The sequence below is a fragment of the Mercenaria mercenaria genome, chromosome 4 (assembly GCF_021730395.1).
Source record: "Mercenaria mercenaria strain notata chromosome 4, MADL_Memer_1, whole genome shotgun sequence".
Taxonomy (NCBI): domain Eukaryota; kingdom Metazoa; phylum Mollusca; class Bivalvia; order Venerida; family Veneridae; genus Mercenaria; species Mercenaria mercenaria.
In genome coordinates, this window is record NC_069364.1 from 1,830,911 (window position 1) to 1,838,471 (window position 7,561).

At 33.9% G+C, this 7,561-nt stretch overlaps 1 pseudogene; it reads right to left on the reverse strand.

Annotated features, from left to right (window-relative positions):
• Positions 1-2,764: 2,764 nt before the first annotated feature.
• LOC128556103 (toll-like receptor 6) lies at positions 2,765-3,703 on the reverse strand (annotated as a pseudogene).
• Between the last annotated feature and the right edge of the window lie 3,858 nt (positions 3,704-7,561).

The following is a 7,561-nucleotide window of genomic DNA, read 5'->3' on the forward strand; positions in this document are numbered from 1 at the left end:
CATATAGTCGGATGATGTTAGATCGTCACGGAGAACATATGCCTCGACCGTGGATCGAAAATACGAAGTATTTCTTTTCAATAACTCATTTAGGTTAAATGATATACGTTCTTTGGGATCATGTGTCTATTCAATTGAAATGTTGAATAGAAGTGCTAAGAGTTGTGTTGCACTTTTCAATACTCGTTTGAACTGACTCAGTCAAGCCAAATCTGCCAAATTTGTTTTGCTTTACTGGTTGTGTTATGTGCTTCCAGAGAATCTTACATCAAGTAGCCAAGGTTGAGTTAAATCAATATTGTAAAACTGACCGAATTCAATCTGAAATTATAATTTTTGAATGTGTTTCAAATGTCTACGTTCCTTTAATTATGTGGCAATGATGATGTATTTGAATCTCCGGAGGAGAAAATGTAGCCCGTGGTTTTGTTTTACACCCCTGTTTAATGACCGACTTTGATGATAATTAAAACAAGAAAAACATGTTAAAATGCATATAGAAACACCATCAAACATATTTCCACTTTATCATGAGTTGTTCTCTTGGTATTTCAAGAAGTACCCGTAGAACTACAAAGGAAGTCACTAAAATTATGCAAGTCATATAGGAATTTCAAGTTATTACTTGGGTCTGAGCCAGGGTAACATAATAACATTACCTGGCATCAACATATTAGACTATTTATGGTTACAATTAGTAACACAAAACAATTCTGTTAGCTGTTAGGTCAAGTAATTCAATAAATAAGCTTCAGTCTGATCGCATTCATATGGAATAATTTACCTTTCACGAACAGACTCGATCAAACTGAATGTACTATTATTGTGCTTGTCACAACATCAGTATTTAAGTGCTGTCATTCTCGCATACCAGAGGTCTACCATGCTTCCCAAGTCTCGGGATTATGACGAACCTCTGGTGGATGAGAAGTGCCATGTGATGGCTGAAAAAAGTCACTCCGTACTTGGACTCAGTGTTATTATATGTGACAGAGGATGAGATCTATTATTATTGTTTGGTTCTTTCTGCATAAGCCTAGCTAGGCGCATGAGGTGTGTTACACGTTTTCTTACCTTTAAAGAACAAACTCAGTATAACTCAGTCTGCTATTTTTGGCTTGGTTTCATTCTACGCTTTCAGACGAACTTTTCAGTGTTTTACGCAGAGCGCTTATTTGATACTATTCCATGTGTTTTGGGAACACCTGGCTACGATAACTTTTATTAAAACTGTCCTGTGACGTTAGAACATGATGGTAGTTAAAACGAAATTTAGTTCGTACCATAAACCAGTTGAAATTCCCGAGTAGTGATTTTGCCACTCAATCGCCTGTTTGGTACAATTCCATGTGTTATGGGAACACCTGGCTGCGATAACTTTTATTTAAACTATCATGTGACTTTGAGAACATGGTGGTGGTTAAGAAAGAAGCTTAGTTCATACCTTAAATCGGTTCAAATTCCAGAGTAGTGTTATAATTCTGACCAACATTTAAGTTATTCTTGGAACGTGGCTTTTTAACTATTTTCCTATTGAATATTTATCCTTGTTTTCAGCAGTAGAAATGACCTGGCAAGAGAATATAAATTCACGATTACTTATAGAAAAGCATTGAAATAATTCTGACCAACATTTAAGTTAAGGTATGAGCAACATTACTATGGTCCATAGCTTACTCCTTTATAAATGGACATTGTTTAGGTGTTTTATGCGTACCTCGTCATCATTAACTATTTTGGATGAAATAAACACGAACTTTTACAGAAGTCTTCTTTATGAAATACGTGAACTAGCAGTACACATCAGTGCATTGACAAAAACAATATTTTACATAAATAGATCAAACTTTATTCAAGAATATTTTGTTAGCACAATACACATCTATATGTTATGCACAATAAGACCATCAATGAAGACGTTCGCAATGTATGAAACTGCGTTACAAAATCCAAACACTCTCTTACATGTTCAAACTAAAGAGCTCTTGCTAGACCTCTACTTTAAACTATATATCCTTTTCAGCGTATTCTACTTCACTTATCATTTTCACCCACTTTCTTATTGTATGAAACACCTTTAGTGTATTCATTTTATAGAATGTAGCGCACAGTCCTTCCCCGCAAGTCAAAATTATTACGTAATCAACTGTATATATGTGATAAACGATAATCTAATTGTTTGATAAAGTATTAGAACACATTCTGCCTTATATATAATTTTTGGACAAATAACATTCAATTAAAACTGATAAATGCTATTATACAATTATAATTCCATTCTTGACTAAACTAGAAAATTTACAAAAGCAATGTGAGCAATTGACAGGTGACAAATAAAATATGCCAACACATCAAACACTGCTCGGACAGTGTCATTTCCAGTAAACTTTTAATGGAATGCAAATAAAGAAACATTTTCCACATTATTACCAACTTTTTCTCATTTTACATTACCTGACAGACACATGTCCAACATAGCATTTATTAACTTTAATTTTCGATGTTTGCTTTGCATTATTATGTGTTTTAAAGAGTTTCTAAGCAGCTTCCGGTATGTCTGAAACATTTTGCGATTAAAGGCAGTACACTTTCTGTCAATTTACGATATTTGCCATATTGCTACTTAAAAAGTGGCGTTAAACTACTTATTAAAAGTTTCAAGGAAACGTGATTTGTTTTAGGAAGCTGAATAGTGAATACCATATGATATTTTTGAGGAAAAATATAAAAGAATAGTATAAGGTCAGTCATCGTTTGCACGTGTTTACTTTTTCAAAACGTTTCTGAGTTTAATCCAGAACAGTTCCTGGCCTACCACATCCTCTGTCCATTCTATATACGTCGTCGTATCAAACAAAACTTTTAAGGAGTGATTCACATTTCTTCCATCAATTTTCTCTAAAAGAATAACTACCAGTTCCGTTTCATCTTTGATCAGTTTCGAATGTGCTTTCAGTTCAAACATACACCACTCACTACGAGCAAATCCATAGTTAGAACAAGAATGATCTTCTCACTTATGTCTATATTGGTTACAATGTTGGCATTTATAAAAGCGCCCGGCTGAAAGTCCCTTTCATGAATACACAATTTCAACCCAACTTCATCTTCAAGGACAGGTATCAGTCTGCGACGTACCCAAGCCGAATCCTCGGCTTCGTATTCAACGAAAGCATCATATACAAAGTTATGTCCATTGATATTCTGATAATTCCTTCTCTTTCTTAACAAATAGATGTAATGTTTGATATTCAATCTATTTCGATAAAGTATAAGTACGGTTATACCTATAACAATAACACAAGGCGAGGCCATAATAGCGACCCATATCCAAGGAATCCATGGATGACATTCTTTGTACGTGAAAGATATTTCAGAAAGCTGCATTTCAGACTTTTGTTTTGGAGGTGAACATATGTATTGTTTTGGATATCTTGTGATAACTCTCTTTTTCTCTCTATACTTTGTTTTCATCCAGTTGATTAGCCATTCCAGATTACAGTCACATACAAAAGGATTTTGACTGAGATCTAGTGAATGCAAATTATTCAGAACTGACATTGGAAGGGCCGACTCTTGTATAACTTGCGATGTCATTATACCTTAAAGTGAGATACTTTAAATGCTTGTTGTTCTCAAATGTTTCATCACTTAACGTTGTTATTCGATTCGAATGGAGATTGATTTCGACAACATTTCTCATATGAATCAAGATGACTTTTGGAGCCTGTGAAATCTGACATGCAAAACACTTAAACGAACTTATGTTAGCAAGCGGGGAAAATAATGTTGAGAACTGCTGGTTAGTTAATAGAAGCATGCTCATAAATCCCAATCTTAAACTTTCCAAACCTGGGAAGAAAATAAACGTGTCAGTGAAAGATTTAAACACTTCGGGCGCAGGTCTAGTATATTCAATTTGTAACATTTTAAGTGATGTTGTTTTGAAAGCAAATCGCTTGACTGTCAGACTGTTTGCGCTTAAAAATCTAAGCCGCAGTATTATAAGGCTTGGTATTTTTGACAAGAAGTTGTTTGGTAATACTTTTATGGGGTTTTGATCAAGTGCAAGTGTTTTCAATTTCAATAAACATTTAAAATTGTCGAAACTAATTTCTGTAATACCATTACTTACAACAGCGAGAATCTCAAGGTTGGGGAAGTAGCAATCGTTTTCACTTCCATCGATTGAAAAGTCTGGGAAAGACTTAAGTTTATTGTAGTTAAGATATAAATTTTTCAAATGCTTATTTTTCGAAAGTTTTATATTTTCATTATGATTGTCGTTTAGATACAAAGCGGTCAAACTGTTTAAACTCCCGAAGGAATCCATTGAAAGTGTTACTATGTTGTAATATGCAACATCTAGTGTTTTTATGTATTGGTTTTCATCAGGGCAAACAAATCTTTTTGAATCGTTATGGAGCTGATTCCATCCATAACAAGATGGGAAAGAATTTTCAAGTTAGACAAATCACCTAACATATTTTTCATATTTCCGTAGTATATTGGATTGTTTGACAGATGCAAGTTTTTCAAATTTTGAAACTTATCAAGGGCCCTTCGGGAAACGTTCTGAATATTGTTATGATCCAGTTCGAGACTAATCAGGCTGTCCGGATCACTTATATTTCCAAATGTTTCAGATGAGATGTTTCTTAAATTATTGAAACTAAACATCAAATCCATAACATGTTTTTCAGTCTTTGGAGTATATAACAGGCTTTGATGACTGCAGTTTAGAACATTCTAATTATGAATGATTGGTTCTTTGCATTCTTTGTTTCCCTCTGTCGAGATACTTTCTTTGACCATACACATCACGAGAAATAGTAGAAAACTCAATGTTCCTTCTGTCATCATTTTGATTCTGTAGGTGTCCTTGTTATTCTAATCTGAAATTGGGAATGAAATCTTTAAAAAAAGGTAACAAGACATATTATCAGTTTAAATATAGACTGCTTTGATTTCGTTTGAATATGTGTCAAAGTACAACGCTCTGTTTATCTTTAAAAAGTCCATGTAAGCCGCTGGGTGAATACATCTGCGTATGGATCTAAAATGTTTAGGTACTAGATAAAGAAATGCTGATTACTGTTCGACCCTGAGTCAGAGCTCGCGATGCATTTCAACTACCATGATTGAGCAAGCTCAAACAAACCGTGTATCAATTTTTTTTACTTTTATCCACCTTTGAAGTTTTCATTTTTTTCTGTTTCTTTTAAAGACTTACAATGGCAATATTCACTTGCCTTGTGGCGGCCGTATTATAATTTGGTGCTGTTTTATATTTTCTGATCATTGAGATCATTCAATGTCTATTTTATAGAATACCGCATCAGTCAGTCTTTGGGGTTTTGAGAGTGTTACATATGTTATTTCCTTTCTAGAATACTCAATCCAATCAAGTCTGCTGTTATTTTGCTTGATTTCCTTCTATGCGTTCTATGGATTTTCTTCATGTTAACTTTGTTAGTTATATCCAGAATGTTTTTTATAAGTTTGCCATTGTTATTAAAGTGTATATTGGTGGTCCTATATATTTTCCATATTTCTTATAAAACGAGAGGGTCATGATGCCCATAAAACCTTCACTAGAGTTTTATATTTAAGAAATAATCAATATCAAAACCGTGTTTTAACACATTTTATACACGATTGGCGGCTCAACGTTATAATTTCACGATGGCACAGCCTAGCCAGAGTACAAATATTTTATAAGACGCAGTTTGCTATACATAATTTCGATTCCAATATGTCTTTTTTGTAAACTTTACATTAAATATGATTGAACTGTTTCTTCGTGAAAGTATGGCGCCATATGGTAGGTCGTCACGCTGCTGCCAGGATCGGAAAATTTAATACGTCTTGAAGAAAAGTTCAATTAATGCGCTAATATTGGCGAATTATTCTGCACAGCAAAAAACCAATTCATCAGGTGTGTGAATTAATCAAGAGTTGTGCTATGTAACATTTCGACTTAAATATGATTTGATCAAATTAGAAAGTGCTATTTCTCGATCCATGCATGGCGCTGAATATCATGTCGACTTGACAAAATATGATTATAATGATTAATTAGCGTTGCTAGTCGTAAAAGAACACATATATAATATTTAAGCCAGAGGGTCTTGATGGGCATAATGGACCTAAATTTTTCTCACGAACGTTTAATGGAACATTGCATTTTTGTTATTCAGAAATACTGCCTCATATTTTCCGGGTAAAGTTAAAACGTTAGAATCTTCAGCTTTTTAGTTAGGGAGTCACATTCCGATAATTATAATCAAATACCTTAATGGTAAACTAACAAAGAACAAAAGCAGCAAGTATTTGTTTTTTTTAACAAATCATATAGTCGTTAGGTATATGTTATATGCGATCATATTTGTGAATGCATTCTGCATTCTGACGAAAAAACAACACACGTAACAAAAAGGAAAGTGACTCAATCGTCTTGAATGCATCTAAATATTACAGCCATTTCACTCCCGCTAAGTCAATAGGGAGAGCGCTGATTTACGGACCGCTGTGACGAGAGTTCGATCGCGAGGCACTTATTCTCCGTGACGATTTTAAAGAAGTCATTTTATCTAAAATTATTTTTGAATCCACTTTTTATTCATTAGAATTTTTGGCAGTTACTTTCTGAAAAAAGATTATTACAGGTACAGAATCCAAACACTGCCGCTATATATCTAAGATCTTCATTAAACAACTCAACTTCCACTCCGAAACAAACAAACAAATAAACAACAACAACAACAACTACAGCAAAACAAAACAAAGTAGAATTTTTGAGATGGGTGCGTATCAATGTTCCTCCTTTAAGGTGTAAAAGTAGCCAGATTGATTCCTGTGAAGAAAATACTAATAACAACTGTTACATAACTGAACGGAGGAATAGGAACAACAAGAGTAACGCGAATCTTGCAGATATAGACACTGACTGAAATTTTAACCCCTTTGATATTTGGACAATACATACGTGTAGCCACAATTTCTTTTATATCATGCTGACGAACCATATAAGGAAGATTATTCAAATAACTCATAAATTATTTCAAGTACTTTCATATGTTAATTGTTTCGCCAGTGTTCCCGACTTGGGTGACCTGCGGAGTTTCTACTTTTTCTACTTCATTCAGTACCTAATTCACTACTTTTATAATAGACTGAACATCGACATTTGATATTTAATGAACAAGTATGCAACGTACAAAAAGTTTTCGCGATCTTTCCAGGAAGTCTTTTTCAATATCTTAAAGATTCCATGTACACCGCTAGATGAATACATCTGCGTATGGCTCATGACTTGTATTTACCCGATATTTCATATGGTTTAGGATAATTTTAGGATCCTGCGAAATCTGACAACCATAATAGCAAAAGAATTAAAGATTTGTCAGAGGTGAAAAACAGGGTCAAGGACTGTTCCTTTGCTATTTGAAACATGTCAATACATTCAAAAACTAAAATCTAAACGTTTTGTTGAAAGACATGAAAATGTCTTAAACTGAACCTCCGAATGCTAAATTCAGCTTTTTCAGGGATATTGAAT